Genomic DNA, 15,134 nt, shown 5'->3' with positions numbered 1-15,134 from the left:
CACTTCGCACTCCAGCTTCCCGCTGAGCCACACCTGGGAGGCAGCCAGTGACGGCTCAAGTACTCAAGTCCCTGCCACCTGCAAGGGAGATCGGAACTGAATTCCCAGCTCCCGGCTTCCGTCTGGCCCAGCACCTGCTGTTGGTGGGCATCTGGGGAGTGAACCAGCGGGTGGAAGATCTGTCTGTCTGTCTCTGTCTCTCTGCCTTTCAACTAAATAAAAATCGTTAAAGAACGAAAGAGCTTGCATTCGGACTATAACGCTGGGGGACAAGGGGGAGTGCAAGGCCGGAGTGAGAGGGGTGGGCGTGGCTGCAGCTTAGGAGCCCAGCCGCCCCTCTCTGCTCGAGTCTCTTGGGCCCGAGACAGGCAGCTCCTGGGCTGTCAGGTTCTCCCCCATCCTGGGCCCTGCCAGCAGCTCCCAGCAGCGCCTCAGCCTCCTCCCTCCTCCCTCCTGCCCACGGCCACCGCTGCCCAGCTGCCCTCGCCCCTTCCAGGACAGCAAAGGATCCACGAGGCTTCTGGGTCATTCCTAGGCCTCCCCTGTGTGCTGCCTGCTGTTCTGTCCATCAAACTCTAATGCACCCCACCCTGCTCCGCTCAGGAAGGCTTCCCCTCACCCTCTTCCCTGAACTCCCCTGGCACTTTGTGTCGGGTCTGGCGTGGCCTTGGGTGGCACTCACAGCCCTCACGAATGGCAGAGGTGTAGGTGTCTGGAAATTGGGCACGGGTGCCAGAGCCGGGGCAGACCCCCGAGCTAGGCTGCTGGGTTGTGGGGAAGCCCCGGGGGTGGGGTGCAGCTGGATTCACGGCATCGATGAGTTCTTTCCTGTTCTCAACTGCACACTCCTGTGGCCTCCTGCACAGCCTGCGTGCGCCGCTGCCTGGTGCTGGGTGTGCAGGAAGTGGAAACGTGCAAATCCAGTGCCCGGCTCGTCCTGCCAGGTGGAGCTGACCCCAGCCGGATCCAGCCGAGCAGGAGGCAGCGGTCATGACTGACGTCACAGAGGAGCCAGGGAGCACCCGGCTCCAGGAGGCTCAGCCCCGCGGAGCCAACGCGCGGCTGCTCTCTCCGCAGCCCGTTCAGCGCCTGTTGTGCCGAGTCTCTCTCCCAAAGCCGTCTCCTCCTCCTTCCTCGTATTTGGGTCTCAGGACCCTCTGTTGGCCTCAGACCGTGCCTTGTAGAGTGCCGCGTCTTCTAAAGAGGGTTAAGGAGTGACCACCTCCCCCGGACCCCCCGTGCTCCTTTGGTCGTTCCACAGTCAGAGCCAGCAGGGTTGATGAGACTAGGAGGGCTGGGGATGCAGTCAAACCCTGCCCCGGGGCAAAATCTGAGGGCCATCAAAAATGCGGTCATCAAGACAACATTTCCATACAATCTTTTTTAAACAAAAAAGGAATGCAAACAAGTGCACAGTAGACAAAACGTCAAAATCATCAACGAAGAGAGCAGTACAGAGACCACTGGCCGGGTCTCCTGCTGTGATCCCAGGAAACACTGGGGTGACGCGGGGGAGGCCTTGCAAATGCTTGCTCCAGCCCCCTGTGCAGGAGCATGACCCCCCCTCCCCGCCCCGAACAATCTGATCGTTAATGCACACCTACGCTTCCGGGCAGTCGCCTCTGTGAGTCGTTAGATCAATAATCACGATTGCTAAAGACCTGAGCCGTGCTTCTGGGTTTTCTTTCTCTCTCTCTGCTTCTCTCTCTTCCTGTTTTCTAAGGGTTGCTGCTGTGACGTTAAGTAATGTATAGAAAATAGTTTACTTCCTATTTCTGAGCCAGACCAAGTTTCATCTCCAGCCGAGCTCCTCCAGGTCTCTCGACACGGTGCTCGGCTCTGTTCACCGTGGACTTGGCTCCGCAGCCAGCCCGGGAGGACGCCGCCCTCTCTCGCTGTGTCTTCAAAGGCTGCACATCCCTGCTCTGTCCTCTGAGGTCCACCTGCCGAGCAGGACCTGGTGGAGGACACTAGGACATCTCCCCGAAGTCTTGCACAGGTCTTGCAAAGCGCGGGAAGCCCCTCCAGGGAGTGGCGGGCGGGCCCTGCGCGCCTGCCTCAGTGTGGCCGTCCTGTCCTTCCGGATGGACCTGTGGCTGTCTTCTCAGGGCCAGGCCCGGGCTTGAACCCGAGCAGCCCTGGCTGGAAGCCCCCTCTCTCCATGAAGGTACGTGACCTGCGCACGCCGCAGACTGAGGACGTGGTTCTTTTTTAATCAACGGGCTCCTTCCCCTGGGTGAGGCTGCTCTAGTCGTTCTCGATGATATATTTGTCCTCAAGCAGGCAGTTAGGAAGAAATGCTGTGTGCAACTGAGCCTGACCCCGGTCAGTAATTCTCTTGTGGGCTTAACACTACTGGCTGCATTTGTCAAAAATATATATTGCTATTCCTAGTGGTTTTCAGAAACGGGGTCTGTAACCCTTGTTCTACTAAGCATAAAAACATTGATAAGGAGATTTATTGATTGTGAACTGTTTTGCTCCCCCAACAATGCACCTAACTAAACCAAGGAGTGGCTGGAAATGTCCATTATAATGGCTGAGGGGCGGCTGATGCGCGCACAGATGCGGGCTAATCTGCATATCAAGGTATTTGGGAGAAAGGCTATTTATGGCGGTCCTGATCAGCCACCCAAAGGGTGCATTTTTCAGCGAGATTTACGAGGGCCAACAGACTATTTACACACACACTCCGCTTCCCAGTATCCAAAATAGCTGAGAGCGGGCAGGGTCTCAGATAAGCCCCCGGAGCCCCGTTCTGGGAGGTGAGGCACCTCTGCTTTCCCGTAGCAAATCTTTCTGTAAGAATGAAACCAGAGATGTTATCTACCGAAATAGAGAAACAACCTTGGCCTGCTGGAAAAAACAGAGCAAACGTCAGGGCCCCTTGAAAATAGCGTGCGTCTCCACCATCCTCCCACTCTTGCCCCAGCCCAGAGCAGGCGTGCAGCGGGGCCAGGGGCAGCTGGTGTCGAGAGCACATGGTTGGGGGCCGTGGCCCCCGGGAGCCCCCGTGGGAAGATGGGCCTCCCCAGCTGGGGGAGGGGCTCCGAGGGGCGGTTAGTGGTGGGACCCGGAGACAAGCTGAGGCTCCCTGGGGAAATGAGCTCACCAACCAGCCCCGGGGCGAGAACTTACCCTGGAGATCTGAGCCTGCACAGGGAGGTCCTTTGGCCTGGGTTTGGTTAAGGGCACCAGAAACCCAGGCACACAGAGAGGCCCCTGTGTCCACGCACTCACACCTGCCTGCTCGGCCTGGCCTCTGAACACGGGGGCTTGAGCCCCACTCGAGAGGTGGAGGAGCCCGGGAGAGGAGGTGCACACACAGCTGTCGCCTGCGAGGCCACCCCGGCCCCCGGCGCTGGCAGAGCTCCTGGGGGTGGAGTGGGGTAGCACTCAGCACTCGCAGCAGAGCTCCCTGGGCGCAGGTTGGAGGCCTCCCAGGCCTCCAGCTGCCCTGTGGGCTCCCTCCCTTGTCATGGCGCTCTCTTCATCCACTTGGGTGGCGAGGAGACGCCGCCTTGGCATGCAAGGGAGCAGGGAACACAAGTTATAGGTGGTGTGGCGCTCACGGCTGGGGCCGGGGTTCTAGGTAAACTGCAGACGCCGCATGCAGTCACGCTGGCTCGTCTGGGGACCGTTGTTCTTGTTTGGGTTTGATTCTTCTTTACGTGTTATTTTTATAAACCAGCCTTTCTGTTTTGAGACCATCGCGGGCTCACCTGCAGCTGCCCGGTCCCTCCCCCACTTCCCCCTGCCAACATCCTGCCAATCACAGGGCAGGTCTTGACCGTGATGGGGTCAAGACTGGGGACCACGTCCATTGCCCCGCCACGTGGATACCCCGTAGCCATGCTCCCCGCCCCCTGCTCCCCCCTTCCCTGCCAGCCCTTACACCCAACAGCCACTGATCTGCTCTCGGGTCCTGCGCTGGCCACCTGGAGAAGGTTCTATGAGCGGAATCGTGTAGCCTTGAGGGTGCTGCTTTTCTCGTGGCATCACACCGCTCTCTGGAGTTTGCTCCGCGCGCCTCGTGGTATGCGGCGTGTTCATTTTTATTGCCGTGTAGTACTCCGGTATATGGATGTGCCATGGCGGCTTTAAGCACTCGGCCGATTCCAGGCTTTAGCTGCTACAGGGAAAGGTGCCAGGCGTATCGGTGTCCAAGCTTCTGTGTGACCAGGTCTTCGCGTCTCGGGATGAACGCCCGGAAGGCCGGTGGCTGGGTCCTCTGTACAGCTGCTGGCTTTAATTTGTTGCTTGTTTGTTTCAAAGCAACGGCCAGGCTCTTCTCTGGAGAAGCTGTGCCTCGTCTTACGTGCACCTGCGTGTCTGCAGCGTCTCCACACCCTGGCCAGCACTTGGTGTCTTGCTAGTTTTTATTGTTGCCATTCTGGTAAGGGTGCAGTGAAATCTCACTGTGGTTTCATTTGCATTTTCTTGGTGGCTGAAAATGCTGAGGCCTCCCCCATACTTATTTGTTGTCTCCATGTCTGCGTCAGGGAGTAAGTCTCATGTTTTTTGCTCGTTTTCCAATTGGGTACCGTTGGATTTTAAAATTTTTATTTTGCGGCCGCGCTGTGGTGTAGAAGGTAAACCTCTGCTTCCAGCGCCGGCATCGCATATGGGCACCGGTTCGAGTCTTGGCTGCTCCACTTCCAATCTAGTCCCTGCTATGGCTGGGAAGGCGGTGGAAGATGGTCCAGGTGCTTGGACCCCTGCACCCACTTGGGAGACCGGAAGAAGCTCCTGGACCCTGGCTTCGGATTGGCCCAGCTCCAGCCATTGTGGCCATTTGGACATTTGGGGAGTGGATGGAAGACCTCTTTCTATTTCTCTCCCTCTCTCTGACTATAACTCTGCCTCTCAAATAAAAAAATAAAATTTAAAAAATATTTTTAGGGGCCGGCACCATGGCTCACTTGGTTAATCCTCCACCTGTGGCACCAGCATCCCATATGGGCACCAGTTCTAGTCCCGGTTGCTCCTCTTCCAGTCCAGCTCTCTGCTGTGGCTCGGGAAGGCAGTGGAGGATGGCCCAAGTGCTTGGGCACCTGCACCTGTGTGGGAGACCAGGAAGACGCACCTGGCTCCTGGCTTCAGATCGGTGCAGCACCAGCCATGGCGGCCATTTGGGGGGTGAACCAACGGAAGGAAGACCTTTCTCTCTCTCTCTCTCTCACTGTTTATAACTCTGTCAAATAAATAAAAATTAAAAAAAAAACTATAAAAATATTTTTAAAAATTTTTATTTATGAGAGAGAGAGAGAGTCTTCCTTCTATGGGTTTACTCCTCAAATGTCCACAACAGCTGGATCTGGGCCAGGTCAAAGCCAGGAACCTGGAACCCAATCTCGTGTCCCACGTGGGTGTCAGGGACTGGATTCCTTGAGCCACCACTGGCTGCCGCCCAGGGTGCACATTAGCAGAGGGCTGGATGGGAGGGAGAACTGGGATTCGAACCAGGTGCTCTGAAGTGGGAAGTGGCATCTTGCCGGCTGCCTAACGCCTGCCTGCATCCTACGGCTGAGGTCAGCTTCCTCTCCGTTGTTCTAGGTCGTGCGCCTGTTGCTTGCAGACATTCTCTGCAGGTCTGTGGCCAGTGCTTTTACGCTGGTGTTATGAGCAGGGGTTTTCATGGAGCAAAAATTTATAATTAATTTTTTCCTTTTATGGCTCCTGGTTTTTGTGGTAAGCCTTGACACTCTTTCCTATGCCTCAGATTCTAAAAATTTCCTCCTCTTTCTTCCCAAAGCCCTGTGGTTTTACATTTCCCATGGACGCCTCTTCTGCCTCTTGGGTTAATTTTTGTAAGGGCATGGTGTGAAGTTTAGGTTGAGGTTTTTTCTTTGTTTTCTGTGGCCTGTGGAAGACACTGACCAAAAGGCCTTTCTTTCTCTACTCAATTGCTTTGAACCTTTATCAAAACTGAGTTGGATGAATTGGTGCAGGTGTATTTCTGTTTCTTTTTCATTATTATTCTGTTCTGTGGACCCACGTGGCTGTGCCTCTGACAATGCGTTGTGATTACCGTGGCTGTATGACACATCTTCAAATCAGGCAGCCCGCTTCTTCTCACTTTATCATCCCGCATCAAGATTAGTGGAGGTCTTCTAGTTCTTTTTCCTTTCTATATGAGTCTTAGAATAATTTTGTCTCTGCCCCAAAAAAACCTCCCTGGGGCCGGTGCCACGGCTCGCTAGGCTAATCCTCCGCCTGCGGCGCCACACCCTGGGTTCTAGTCCCAGTTGGGGCGCCAGTTCTGTCCCAGTCGCTCCTCTTTCTGTCCAGCTCTCTGCTGTGGCCCGGGAGTGCAGGGGAGGATGGCCCAAGTGCTTGGGCCCTGCACCCCATGGGAGACCAGGAGGAAGCACCTGGCTCCTGGCTTCGGATCAGCGCGGTGCACAGGCCGCAGTGGCCATTGTGGGGTGAACCAACGGAAAAGGACGACCTTTCTCTCTGTCTCTCTCTCTCACTGTCCACTCTGTCTGTCAAAAATAAAATAATCAAAAAAAAAAAAAAACTTCCCTGGGATTTTGACGGGGATGGCATTAATCTGTACAGTTTTACTCTCTGGAGTCTTCCGGTCCACGCTCGCAGCGTGTCCTTGTGGGATTTCGGTTTCCTCCGACGTCTCCCAGCAGCGTTTTATAAGTGTTCAGCATTTTTGTTGGACTGAATTCTCAGTCTTTTGGAGTTTGAGGGAGTATTGTGTATGAACGGCATTGCATTTGAAATTTTGGTCTCCAGTTATTCACAGCTAGAATGGAGACATACTCTTGACTTCTGTGTGTGTGACCTTGAACCCCGAGCCCTTGTGGAACTAACCTGAGACTTTGTTGCTGATGCTGATTCCAGGGGACTTTCTGTGTAGACGCTCGAATCGTCTGCGGTAGGGGCACCCTCCTTTCTCCGTGTGGATTTTATGTTTGCTCGCGACGATGTGGTGACGCAGAGCCGGGGGCGTGGGCATTTTCCTCTTGTGCCTGGTCGCAGGGGAACCGTTTGAGTTTTCTGTGTTAGGGAGGTCGGCTTCGGGGTTTCGTAGATGCCCCTGATCTGGGCGACAAGATTCCCCCTCTATTTCTGTCCTCCGGAGAAGTGTTAAGACTGGGAGTCAGGCTTTGCCAGTCTTTTCCCACAGCGATTGTTATGGCTGAGTGGTTTCTTCCCGTCGGGGTGGGGGTGACACTGAGTGGATCCCCGGAACCCTCGGTCGGGGTGTCCGACTCCTCTTGGAGCGCAGTTTTATTTGTGGGCATTTTTTTTTTTTGACAGGCAGAGTGGACAGTGAGAGAGACAGAGAGAAAGGTCTTCCTTTTCCATTGGTTCACCCTCAATGGCCGCTGCGGCCGGTGCACCGCGCTGATCTGAAGCCAGGAGCCAGGTGCTTCTCCTGGTCTCCCATGCGGGTGCAGGGCCCAAGCACTTGGGCCATCCTCCACTGCCTTCCTGGGCCACAGCAGAGAGCTGGACAGAAAGAGGAGCAACTGGGACTAGAACCTGGGGTGCCGGCGCCGCAGGCGGAAGATTAGCCTATTGAGCCGCGGCGCTGGCCTTGGCATTTTGAGAAAGGGTTTGTGTCTGTATCCCCGGGATGGGGATGTGGAGCTGCCGTTTTCCACACTGTGTCTGGTTTTGGGGGCGGGCACCTAGGTTTGTAAAGTTCCCTGGGAGGCGATTACCTCCTCTTCCGGGGTCTGGAAGAGCTTGTGAGGAGCTGGCACTAACCCCCCTTTACCATCTGGGGTGGCTTGTCAGGTTCGGGACCCGGAGGCTCCTCGCTCGGGACCTTGTTCAGTCTCTGACGGTTACAACGCTCTCCTGCGAGCCCGCTGGGACGAGGTGGACGTGGGAGTCTGCGCCTTTTGAGGAAGCAGTCCACTTCGTCGAATTTATCCAATTACCCTGGGTCGCGTGCTGTCCTAGGGGTCCTTTTGGTGTCTTAGGGCACGTGGTGGTAGAGCCCCAGTTTCATCCCCGAGACTGACAATCTGTGTCTTTTTCCTTGTTTTCTTTGTCAGCACTTTTGAAAAAATGTCTTTGTTTATGGAGCAGGGAGGCAGGCAGGCAGATGCAGGTTCCCCCCCGCTGGCCTACCACCAGCCTGCAGTGGCCGAGGCTCGGGGTCAGGTGGAAGTAAGGGCCAGGGACTCAGCCCCGTGCCCAGGTGGGTGCCAGGCTCCAGCCACTTGACTCACCACCTGCGTCCTGCCAGGGTGCTCATCAGCAGGAAGTGGTGCTGGGACACGCACGGGCCTTGAACCCAGGGACTCTGATCTGGGTGTGGGCATTCCCACCGCTCCCTGGGAGCCTTTGTAGAGATTCTCAGGTTGATTTTTATTAATCCTGTCCGAGCAAGCTCTCTCTTCGTTCTCTGTTATCCCCGTGTTTCGCTGTGACTGACTTCCCCCTCATCTGCATCGATTCCTTCCTCTCCGCGTTGCTTTGCTCTGCTTCTGCTTTGCTGGCTTGAGGCAGGTGCCGAGAGTGGATCCGCAGCTCTCTCTTCTGATGTCAACGTCTAGTGCGAGGACTTCCCTCTCGGCACTGCTTTAACTGTGTCTCATAAATTTTGAGATCTACTTTCATTATCAATGTATATTTTTAAAATATTTATTTATTGGAAAGGCAGAGTTACAGAGAGAGAGAGAGAGAGAGAGAGAGTTTCTATCCACTGGTTCACTCCCCAAAGGGCTGCAGTAGCTGGGGCTGGGCCAGGCTGAAGCCAGGAGCTTCATCCAGATCTCCCACGTGGATGCAGGGGCCCCAGCACTTGGACCCTTGTTCGCTGCTTTCCCAGGCCATAAGCAGGGAGCTGTATTGGAAGTGGAGTAGCTGGGACTCGAACTGGCACCCACTGTGGTGTCACAGGCAGAGGCTTAACCTGCTACACCACAACAGCAGCCCCCATCAGTGTATTTTTTTGGGAGATGTATTTATTTATTTGGATGACAAAGTGGGAGGGGTAGAGAGACAGACAGATAGAGGTCTTCCATCTGCTAGTTCACTCCCCAGATGGCTGAAACGGCCCAGGATGAAGCCAGAAGCCAGGAACTCTATCTGGGTTTCCCACATGGGCCCAAGGACTTGGGCCATCCCCTGCGGCGTTCCCAGGCACATTATTAGGGAGCTGACCTGAAGTGGAGCAGCCGGGGCTCGAGCCTGCACTCCAATAGGACATTGGCATTGCAGCGGGCGGGGGAGGGGCAGCTGAGCCTGTCCAGCCACAACCACAACGCTGGCCCCATCCATGTATTTTTTGGTTACCCTTGAGCTTTCTCCCTTGACCCATGGGTTATTTAAAAAGTGTGCTGTTTAGTTCTCAAGCATTTGCAGTTTGCCTGTGTCTTTCTCTTGTTGATTTCTGGTTGGACTCCACTGTGCTCCGAGAACACACTCACTGCAACTTGGAGATGTGGTCTTCTGGGCTCAGGCAGAAGCAGAAGCCACACAGTGGGCAAACAAGAGGTGCCCAATGTAGGCACTGTCCGCTGTGCTGAGGGAGCCCACGTGGCCTTCTAGAGGACCAGGGATTCCGCAAGGCGGGCAGATGTGGAAGGAGCTCAGTCCCCCCCCCCCCCCCCGGGCGGGGCTTGAACCGGACGCTGGGCGGCAGTGGCGCTCGCTAGGAGGACCCCGGAGCCCGTCTAGCCGGCTGCGGCACCGTTTCTGGGTGCAGGCGCTCTGTGGCGGGAGGCATGGGTGTGCACCCCGAGTGTGGGCACCAGACACAGAGGTCTTCGGAGCTCGCAGGCTGCATGGGTGGGGATGCAGCTGCTCTCTGGGGGTGTCCTGTGGGGGGGGCAAGCAGGAGCCAACTGGTCTCCATGCTGTGGGGCTGCAGACAGGTTATCGCCAGCCTGGGGCCAGCCTGGGGCCAGCCTGGGGCGCATCCTCTCACCTACCCCGTCCCATCCTGGGAGCCTGCTGGGGCCTGCAGTCTGCGCCCTTAGAATGCACTGCCCACGCACATTCCCCATCTCTGCTAATAGCGTGAGGCCCTCTGACGCGTGTGCGAGCTGCCTCCTCCTGCGTCCCCTGCCTGCACTACAGGGTAGACGCAGTGATGGGGCTTGGGGCCGGGGGTGGCTGTGGACTGAGAAGGGGCAGATCCTCTGTCCAGGCGTCTACCCCGAGTGGGGGACTCACAAGGTCTCGGCAGAGCAAGGCGCGTCCTCGTGGGCCCTGGAGGGGGAAGCAGGGACTTCCTCGTCACTGAGGCCCAGGGTGACGCGACCTCAGCGTTGTCAGTTTCCCCAGGCCCGGTGAGATTCCCACATTCAGCTCCTTCCTGATCAATGCCTCATTTCCACGCGAGCCATTGCTAAGCCTACGAATTCAATGTCCATTTTAATTCCGCACCATTAAGTTTTCGTCTGATTTTCAGCAACGTTAGTCTTGCGGTGACAAGGAATGAGCGACTCTTTCGGGGGCTCTCAAGGAAACGGATCCTCAGACAGCGGTGCATGCGGGACTCGCGTTCCTGGGCCCGTCACGCTCTGTCTGTCAGAGCCCCAGGACCTCAAAAAGCCCCCTCCACGCGTGGCCCTCACAGTCGTTGTTTTTGCAGCTCAGAAAGGGTGGCTGTGCCTGCTCCCAAGGCCCATGCTCTCATTGGCTTTTTATCACAAATGACCCCAGGTGACAGCTTGATTGACGGAGATGCCATTACAGGGGCTGCATTTGTCATCGGCCAAGAACTCAGTTTCAGGCTGCAGTCCAAGGGCATGACCAAACCAGCCCCCACATCCCAGCTTTGGGGTCTTAGGGGGAGACTCCCAGACCCAGTTCTGAGGTTGGCTGTACCCAATCGGGAGATGGACACCACCCAGCGGGCTGCACTGGCAGAGTGGGCAACTGAGACAGGAGCTACTGTCTACGGTGCCTTGACGGAGGGAGAGGGCCTGGGGAAAGGCAAACTTGGGCAGCTGCAGTTTTGACCACCAGGTAGCAGAGGAGGTGAGGGCTCCGGTCAGGCCAGACTTGGCTCTTCTGGAGTGGCGGGGCACACGGCCGTCAGCTCTCAGGAGCGCAGGTGGACGGCAGAGTGTCCACCAGTGGGGAAGTGGGCGTAAGCCGCCGCCAGGCACCCGGGGACCTGAAGGCTTTGAGTCTCTGGGTGCAGCGGAAGAAGTGGGGCTTGCAGTAGGAGGGGCCGCTCTGCGAGGACCCCTGGCCTTAGCAGGCTGTGGGCTGGCTGCCCGGGGCTCTGGTTAGAAGGTTGCGGACTGTCCTCAGCCCGAGGCCATACGCGGCGGAGGATCGCATTTGTGACCTGCAGCTCAGGCAACTCCACCGGCGTCCTCATGCCAATCACGGGTCAGCCCTCCGTTTCCACAGATTCAACCCAGCCCGAGTTCAAAATACCCGAAAAAAAACCCTGCATCTGTAAAAACAGACTCTGCAGGGCCAGCACTGTGGCATAGCAGGTGAAGTTGCCGCCTGCAGTGCTGGCATCCTATATGGGCATGGGTTCGAGTCCCGGCTGCTCTACTTCCAATGCAGCTCCCTGATACAGCCTGAGAAAGCAGTAGAAGACGGGCCAAGTCCTTGGGCCCCTGCACCCACGTGGGAGACCTGGAAGAAGCTCCTGGCTCCTAGGTTCGGATCAGCCCAGCTCTGGCCATTGCAGCCAATTGGGGAGTGAACCAGTGGATGGAAGACCTCTCTCTCTCTGCCTCCGCCTCTGTAATACATAAATAAGTCTTTTTTTTTAAAAGACTCGTTTTCTTTAGGATGACCATTGTTCACACAGGAATGACAAGTAATCTGGAGTATGCCAAGAGACGCCCGTGGCTCCGTGCAGAACACAGCTCTGTGTAGCAGGGGTGGAGCAGCCCTGCGTTGTGGTGTCCTCAGGGCGTCCTGGAACTGGTCCCCCATGGTGCCGAGGGGCAACCTGGCATAGGGCGCCACGTTCATCACTGCCCACTGTGCCACTGCTATACCACACAGAGTGAGGTGTGGAAGCCTGCCCCGTGCTGTGTGCCCACACTCAGAGTGAGGTGTAGACGCCTCCCTCCCGCCATGAGCCCCTACTTAGAACTGGCCGTGGACAGTGCCCACACTCAGAGTGAGGTGTAGACGCCTCCCTCCCGCCGTGAGCCCCCACTTAGAACTGGCCGTGGACAGTGCTAACACTCAGAGTGAGGTGTAGACGCCTCCCTCCCGCCATGAGCCCCCACTTAGAACTGGCCGTGGACAGTGCTAGCAATGTTGCTTCCAACTCCAGACGTAATTCAGGAAGCCCAGAAGGAAGTCAGCTTTGCCTGCGTTTCTGACGCTGGCTCCTTCCAGCTGTTCCGGGTTTCTTTCTTCATTACTTTCCTTTCTGTCCACAGCAGTTCCTTTAGCCAAGTCCTTGAAGGTGGGGCTGCTGATGACGGATGCTCTTTGTTTTCTTTTCTTTGGAGAAGTCTGGATTTCTCCTTCTAGAACATTCTAGAAGGATGTTCTCATGGGCAATAGGATATGGGTCAACATTTCTTTTCTTCCGTCCCTTGAAACCTGCTCTGTGGAGAATCATTTTTTTTCTCCAGGATTCAGCTGTTTCTCCCACTGCGTTCAATAGTTCAGGAATTTGGCTATGCTGTGTTTGGTATGAACCCCTTTGAGTTTATCCTGTTGGTCAGTTTCTTGAATCTGTAGGTTTATGTCTTTTACCAAAGTGAAGGTTTCAGTCATGTTTCTCTGAGTGCTTTTTCTTTTAAATAAAAAACATTTAAAATTTATTTTCATTTTATTTGAAAGGCGGGGGGGGGTATCTCCTATCTGTGGGTTCACTTCCCAAATGCCTGCCACAGCCAGAGCTGGGCCAGGCTGCGGCCAGGAGTTCAGGGTCCAGAACCCAATCCAGGACCCCATGTGGGTGGTGGGGACCCATATCTGAGCCCTCATCTGCTGCCTCCCAGTGTGTGCATTGGCAGGAACCTGGATAGGAAGCAGAGGAGTCGGGGCTCGAACCAGGCGCTCCCATGTGGGATGCAGCATCCCAAGCAGTGTCTTAGTGCGGTGCCAAATGCCCGTCCCTTGAGCACTTTCTAGAAGAATTCCAATTGAGGGAGAGGGAAAGGGAGAGGGAGAGGGGGGAGGGGAGGGGAGGGGGAGGAGGAAGAGGAGGGAGAGGGGGAGGGAGAGAGTCCCACCTGCTGATTCACGAACAAGGTAATCCCAGAACAGCGGCACAGGTCGGGGTGAAGTCCACAGCCTGGAACTCAATCCAGGTCCAGGTCCCCCAAATGGGGGCGGGAACACAAATATCTGATCCTGCACTGCTGCCTCCTGGGGTGTGTGCTGGCAGGGTGCTGGAGGCAGACCCCAGAGCTGGAGCCAGGTACTACACCCAGGGGGTCTGCTGGGGACGTGGGCACCTAACCGAGGCCTCAGTCGCTGGCCGAGCACCTGCCCGTCCGTGTGTGCTGCTGGAGCCCTGCCTGCCCCTCCTCTCCGTCCAGGACTCTGACAATGTGGACGGGTTCCTTAGGTGTTTTTTTTTTTTTTTTCATTTGTTTGTTTCTGTTACACAGATTGGGTAATTTCTACTGTCTATCTTCATTGTCACTGTTTCTTTTCTTTTTTTTTTTTACCCCTATCTTCATTTTGCCAGTGAGCCCATCCATTGAGTTTTAAAATTTTTGGTTATAAATGTTTTTCATTTCTAAAACCTCCATCTGGGTATCCTTTGCTCTCCTGCTCCGCTGAGCCTTTGCCGTCTTGGTTTGCTCCGACCCCTTCCTATCCAGTCACTGGAAGCCCTTCAGAGGGGCTCCAGGGAACCCCAGCACCACCCACGTCTCGGGGCCCCACCCACAGGTGGCCTTTCCCATCCCATCCTGGCTGAGGTCTTCTCCCTTCTTGCTGTCACTGTGGTTTTCGGGTGCAACGTGGACACTTTTTGCTGGCTTCCTTTGACGTTCATCTGGAAGGCGAGGGGATGGGGTGAACACCCAGGTTTCCCCTTCAGCTCTGCTGATCCCCGGGGCTGGGGTCTCACCACTGCCTGGGGGGCGTGGGAGTTCTGGCTCCGCTCTGGGCCCTCACTGAGGTGGCCAGGGACACCTGCTGTTGATCCCAGGGGGCCTCGTCCAACACGAACCAGCAGTGAAGGGAGACAGAAAAGCAGACCATGGCACGCCACACACGGGGACACCACTCCACCAGAAAGGTGGCGAGCTCGGGTGGGCAGCTGGTGCAGGGCTAGGACACCGCTTGGGATGCCTGCACCACAGCAGAGGGCCTGGCTCCAGTCCGGGCTCTGTTTCTGATTCGGCTTCCTGCTGGCGCACAGCCCCGGAGCCAGTGGTGATGGCTCAAGAGCTTGGGTCCCTGCCGCCCACGTGGGAGACCCGGATGGAGCTCCTGGCTTCTGGCTTCAGCCTGGCCCAGCCCTGGCTGTAGCAGGGCTTTGGGGAGTGAATCACCGGGTGGAAGATCTCTCTCTCTCGCTGCCCTTCAAGCAGAATGAAAACAAGCAAATAAATAAAACTTCTAGTGAAGTACTGAAGGACTCAACACGTTGGAGAGATTTCAAAGTTTCGTCCTAAGCAGAAGCCAGACTGGACAGGTTCCACAGCGCAGGGCTCCACGACACCACGCTCGACCGTGGCTGCAGGTGGAGGGAGGGACTGGCCCCGGGAGGCACGGGCAGGCCTGGGGGTGACGGTTTCTTCAGTGCCTTGAACGTGCTGGTGGTCGTGCACGTCACCTGCTTGTCAAAATTCATCCGGCTGTCACTAAAAAGGGTGAATTTTACCGTATGCAAATCCTACCTTAATTTGAAGAAATGAGGGCAGGATAGCGCTGCTGCAAGACACAGGAAGCTGATGAGAACTCCCCAGGCGGCTTCAGGCCCGGAGACCGTGGCACATTGCACCTCGTGGGCGCGTTGCACCTCGTGGGTGCAGGGGGCCTCCTTCTAAACGGCAGCTTCACGCCCAGGGGTTCCCTCTGCAGTGCTCTGATCTCGTCAGCATCTGAGGCTCTTCCCTCCCCTTCCTTTGAATTCCAGATCGCATCTGTTTGCTACTTCTCTGGCTAATTATTGTAATTATATAAAACAATAACCATCACCAATCCAGCATTCTGAATTACATTGTTTTGCATCATAAACAAATCTGTTTATAGCCTGTCGG

General features: G+C 56.0%; 1 protein-coding gene across 2 annotated transcripts in view; it reads left to right on the top strand.

The window, feature by feature from the left end:
* ZNF831 (zinc finger protein 831) overlaps window positions 1-15,134 on the top strand; it is a 93,119-nt gene that overhangs the window by 13,362 nt on the left and 64,623 nt on the right. The window contains exon 1 of one of the 2 annotated variants that reach the window (XM_051835056.2): window positions 1,615-2,167. The exons of the other annotated variant lie outside the window; for it this stretch is intronic. The gene's annotated coding sequence lies outside the window, so the exon portion shown is untranslated. Of the gene's footprint in view, window positions 1-1,614; window positions 2,168-15,134 lie in introns of those variants that run through there. 2 annotated transcript variants of the gene reach the window in all.

The sequence above is a fragment of the Oryctolagus cuniculus genome, chromosome 11 (assembly GCF_964237555.1).
Source record: "Oryctolagus cuniculus chromosome 11, mOryCun1.1, whole genome shotgun sequence".
NCBI classification, from domain to species: domain Eukaryota; kingdom Metazoa; phylum Chordata; class Mammalia; order Lagomorpha; family Leporidae; genus Oryctolagus; species Oryctolagus cuniculus.
Note: the sequence above shows the minus strand (reverse complement) of the source record. Positions and strands in the feature narration are given on the sequence as shown.